Source organism: Dipteris shenzhenensis, chromosome 33, assembly GCF_047967505.1.
Source record: "Dipteris shenzhenensis isolate YYH24624 ecotype China chromosome 33, Dip_SZ_1.0, whole genome shotgun sequence".
NCBI classification, from domain to species: domain Eukaryota; kingdom Viridiplantae; phylum Streptophyta; class Polypodiopsida; order Gleicheniales; family Dipteridaceae; genus Dipteris; species Dipteris shenzhenensis.
This window is the reverse complement of record NC_141628.1, coordinates 18,068,575-18,074,574: the sequence shown is the minus strand read 5'-3', so window position 1 is coordinate 18,074,574 and position 6,000 is coordinate 18,068,575.

Here is a 6,000-nt window from a genome sequence, read left to right as displayed (position 1 = left end):
TCCAAAGAGGTTTTTTTTTCCATATAGGCCTTGGAAGTTAGTTTTTTCCAATGACAAATTTTTTTACATTTTCATACATGTTTGATCTCATAGAGAATAAAAATATGAGAGCATGTACATCAAGCCTTTAAAGCTCATATATTCATGTCCAAGTTTGAGATTAAAAAAATCAATTAAGAGCATTTATATCAACTGTTTCATCTTGAGCCAAGTCTAAGGCACCAAACAAGTCTATCTCCAACTCTATACCGAGTTGATCTCCTATATCATCATCGTACTCTAGCATCGTATGTTCACCTAAAAGTATTTGATCATCTTCTTCAATAAAGTGTGGTGATTCTTGATGATCGTTGTCTTCTTCCTCAATATCGTGATCTCCATCTTCCTCCCATGCGATGTCATTATGCGCATCTTCCTCTTGGCTCATATGATGATCTACATCTTCTTCGCTAGATTCATCAATTGGATCCGGCATTCGTAGTGGCATCTCGATATCCACATCTCTATCTTCAAAAATTTGCTTACTTCATGGTGCAACTTGGATCACGTACCACCATCTTGGATCAGAACGATCTGGATAAAAAACCACCTATATTGAAGATGGGTGCCAAATGTCATCAATTATATATATGAAATTATGCTCAAGTACGTGTATCAATAAATCTTTAAAAACGAAAGCTTCGATTAATTAAATCATTAGTATGCACCTGCTCACAGTGCTCGGGAAGAACAAAAGTATCACTTTCATCGGTCCAATGTTTGGTGGAGTCTATTGCAAAGAAACTGCTACTATCTTTTCTCATTGTCGCATGGGGACCGTTGTAAATAGTTCTAAACCATTTTACATCAAGAATGAAAATACTAAATCATCTGAAATCAACTTCATAGATGTCGTGTATGGTTCCACAATAATCCAACTGTGAGGAGAGAAGATTGGTATCCGAAGCACTTGCTCGGCTATCTTGTGTGAAGTTAGCCATGACTCCACAATCATACGTGACTCTCTTTGAATCGATGCGTTCCACGCAAAAATGTCGTCCATATGACCATAATGCACTATACTTTTTGTACTATAAAAGAGCATCATTAAAACAATGAAGATGCATCTATTTTATAGCGTATATTGCCACAAATAATTACTTAATTACATCAAGAGGTAAGAAACTTACATGCACCATACATCCAGATGATAACTCTCGCTCACGCTCGTTTATTGTCTCTCCATCATGTTCGGCTTTACGTAGAGCCAGTTGTAGCCAATCAAGTGATATGTGAGTAGGGAGAAGAGCTAGATCCCGTGAATATGGTTGTGATCGCCTGTACATTATTCTAAATCTCGTCCTTGCATTTATTCTTTTTGCTTTGGCCACTTCATATCTCTCAATCCACTTCTGCATCTCAGGGCTATTGAGGATGCAAAACTTATTGAATTTCTCCATTTGCTCTTCGCTCATCTTTCTTTCAATCCCTTTTTCTTGGGGAACCTCGCCAACGATGCAATCATCATCCTTGTTATGCCAAGTTTGCGGCATATCGGGATCCGTGGATGCAAGAAACTCTGTGATATATACTAATGACTCTTGCACAAGCCATCCCTCTGCCATGCTTGCTTCTGGTCTTGCTCTTTGTCTTACAAATCCCTTTAAAGTTTTCATAAACCACTCGAGAAAAAACATCCATCGACTATGAACGGTACTTGCTATAGCCACCTCATCAACTATGTGCACAAGCAAGTGGACTTGAGTTGTCATAATGCTCGAGGGAAAGTGCTTCTCAAGCAAGCATACGGCTTCGATAGATTCCACCCTAGCCTTCTCGATGCTCGATATGGAGATCTCTTTTTGAGATATCCACCTATTTCACATGTCCATGTAAGATATTTTCATAATCAGTCTATAGATTAATCAGCTTAAATTGAAGAAAATACAATCAATGCGATTTGATAGTAAGGACACCTCACAATACCACAGATCTTGAATATAGCATTTCTAAAATCTTCTTGTAAGCATTCTTTTATTGTAATTGGAAGGATGAACTATCAAAGCAACAAAGAAGTCATGTCAACAATATAACATAATCATAATTACGCTAACGCATCACGATTATCGGTACACTAATTCTACTTAGAATACCTGTAAGACCTTGTGCCAATCATGGGACTTGAGCCCACTAAGCTTATTGTCCTTTGAAAATGCTCCTTTCAAGCAATGCATGTACCCTGTCGGTGTTTGAAAAGAGGCAATGTCTACCTTGACCGTTGCCTCCTCCCTCGTAGAGAGGATCCACGTTGCTTTCGGGAGGATAACTTTTCCCGAAGCATGCACTTGGGGCCACAAACAAGACATCCTATTCATAGCACGCAAGTCTTCTTGCACTCCTCTCGAGTCTTTGAAACCAACCAAGTGTACCCAAATAGTAGCCCCCACATTCTTGAAGATATGCATGGGATCCAAGAGATGATTGATTTATAACTGACCCCAATAAGGAAGCTCATGAAAGATCAATAGCCTCTTCATACTAGGAGGAGGTTCCTCTCCATTCGCCCTCCAAGCTTGAATCCAGTCACTTGCCTTCAAATATGATGGTGGTGGATCAAGCTGACCTCCACGTGTGAGATGGTCGAGTGGAAGATATCGGGCATGACCTTCATAAACATTTTTCCTCATATGTTTGGAGTAGCATGCAAGTGATTTCAGAGCCGGTCCACAAACAGGACAAGCATGGTACCCACTTGTAACAAGTCCTGCACATGTGCATGAATGTGTTAGTACAAGACATGCATGTGAAAGAGAGTCATAACAGCATAATCCTCATTATACATGTAAAGACACAACCACGTACCTGTGCACTCTCCATATCCTGGGTAGTCATGCATGGTCCACATCAAGATACCCTTGACCAAAATATCATTGGTATGTCTAGGAGCTCTGGAAATATCAAAGACCTGCACTCCTCTCCATAATATATGTAACTCCTCTATCAAAGGTGCCATGTACACGTCCATATTTTTTGCCTTGTACTTTCCTGGCACAAGTAGTGCAAGCATGAGGTGTCCCTTTTTTATTGCTAGCCATGGTGGGACATTGTAATTCACCATGACTATGGGCCATGTCGACCAAGATGTCGAGCGTAACCCGAAAGGATTCACGCCGTCCATGGCGAGCCTAAGATGTAAGTTGCATGGCTCCCTTGCAAAGTCCGGCCATTGATTATCTATGTGCTTCCAAGCTGCACAATTTGCAGGAATCCTCAATGTGTCACCAGTGGACCGATGAGATGCATGCCATGTCATCAACTCCGCTATGGATTTGCATCGGAACATGTGTTGTATTCTTGCAATGATGGGAAAGTGTCTCAAGACCTTTACCGGTAAAAAACTCACCCTGCAAGTCATCTCTATATCGTTGTTTCCCACACTTTAGACAACTAGCCAAATCTCCATGCTCACGACGAAAGAGAATACAATCATTACGGCAAGCATGGATGGTATCATAATCCATACCCACCGTTTTTAGCATCTTTTTTGCTTCATCTCTTGATGTGGGCATGGTATTTGGTGCAGGCAACATCTTCTGGAGCAACCTATGACAATTCAAACATACATAGGCTTCGAACAATGATGATTCGGTATACACTATCCAAATGATGATTCTCAAAACAAACATGATGATTCTCAAAACAAACAATATCCAAATAATGAGTCAAATTAATGCAAGAGCTAACCTCATTAAGGCCGAGACACTTGTATCCGACCACCCATACTTGCAGATTCAAGATTGAGAGACAAGCACGTAGTTTAGACATCCTAGCACCCTCGTACAATTGTGTTGATTGCAACTCTCACATTTTGAACTTAGACTCTGACATCACGTATACATGGGATGTAGTGCCCCTAAAAATGGAATCCATCATGTCGACCATACCCTTGTCATCATCCGAGAGACTATAGTCTTGCTCAAAGTGAGAAGGTATATGCATACCCTCGTCACCCTCCTCATCTTGTTTTAAGATTTCGCGTAAATATAAGATATTGTATTTCGTAGTATCCAATAAGACTACGAACTTAAATAGCTTTGACTTACTGATGGTCCATCAACACGTGCAACACCAATGGTGGATACTGGTTCGGGCTCCTCCCCATACATCCGCAAGTGGTGCATGATAATATGATGTTGATGTCGTACTTCTCGCTTGCAATGAGTGCAATGACAGTATAATCTCTCCGTAAGCCACTTCATGCTCCCGGGCATTGGCGCATCATCGGACGAGCTTCCACTTGTTCCTTCCATCTACACTTATAAAATCACAACATAAGTTGTAAGAAAATATATTACCAGTTATAAAATAGCATCTATGAGCTTCCCTTCATGCTAGAACAAAAAGTGACTTAAAGCGTCGCTATATAGCGACGCTTTTAATTAAAAACGTCGCTATATATCGATGGAAAAGCGTTGCTATATAGCGACATTGTGGGTTAAAACCTGAGACTCTCGTTGCACAGCGCTTTCTTTAGCAATCTTCCTAATCTCTCAAGTAACCAAGGCAATCTCTTCTCCACCTATTTTCGATGACCTCCCACCTATTTCTGACAACCTCCCACTCTATTCTCCACTCCTCACCCTTCTCCTAGCTCTTGTACTCCCTCTCTATTATTTTCCCTCTTTGGTTTCTTGAAAGGAAGTTCTTCAAGAGGTGAGTTTGTTTCAACAATGTAGGTTATTTGTTTGTTAGCTTTAGTTTTGTGAGTGCTTCTCCTTGTATTGCTAAACCTGTAAACTAGTTTTCATGCTTGTTTTCAAAGGATTGAAACAAAAAACGAGATTTCAAGAAAGAAAGAAGACTCACCTCTTTTTCGTATTTCTCTTCCTTCTCTTTCTCCTTGTCTCCTCAATCTCCTCCTTTCAAAAAGTTACTTTTGTAATCTCCTCCTTCCTCTAACATCTTATTTGAAAAATGGTATGTTTCCTCTCTTTTGTAGGGCCAGTCCACAACACCAAGCGGGACTTATTATTTCAGGTAAGTGCTTCCTCTTTTTTCCATTTATTATTTTTGTTATTTGCATTGGCATGTAGTGATGGGCGTAGGAACCCTCTCTTCCCCTTAATCTCTTTCCTTCTTCTCTCCTTCAATCTCTTTCCTCCTCTTTTTCCCTCTTTCCTTTTCCTCTTCTTCTCTCTTTCTTTCCCTCTTTTTCCCTCTTTCCTTTCCCTCTTCTTCTCTCTTTCCCTCTTCTCTTATGCTCATGCATAAACATAAGCATGAGCATATGTCTCCTTTTCTTATGCTCATGCTTATGCTTAAGCATAAGCATAAGCATATGCTCATGCTTATGCTTTTCCAATCTCTCTTTTCCCTCTTTTCCTTTCCCTCTTCTTCTCTCTTCTCCTCTTTTTTCCTCTTTTTCCCTCTTTCCTTTCCCTCTTCTTCTCTCTTTCCCCGTCTTCTCTCTTTCCCTCTTCTTCTCTCTTTCTCTCCCTCTTTCCTCTTTTCCAATCTCTCTTCTCCTCTTTTCCCCCTCTTTTCCCTCTTTCCTTTCCCTCTTATTCTCTCTTTCCCCCTTCTCTTATGCTCATGCATAAGCATGCATGCTTATGCATGAGCATAAGAGAAGGGGGAAAGAGAGAATAAGAGGGAAAGGAAAGAGGGAAAAGAGGGGGTATGCTTATGCTTATGCTTAAGCATAAGCATGAGCATAAGAGAAGGAGACATATGCTTATGCTTATGCTTTATGCATGAGCATAAGAGAAGTAGACATATGCTCATGCATAAGCATGATCATATGTCTCTTTTTTCCTCTTTTCTCTTTCCCTCTTCTTCTCTCTTTCTCTCCCTCTTTCCTGTTTTTCAATCTCTCTTTCCTTTTCCTCTTCTTCTCTCTTTCTTTCCCTCTTTTCCCCTCTTTTCTTTCCCTCTTCTTTTCTCTTTCCCCCTTCTCTTATGCTCATGCATAAACATAAGCATGAGCATATGTCTCCTTTTCTTATGCTCATGCTTATGCTT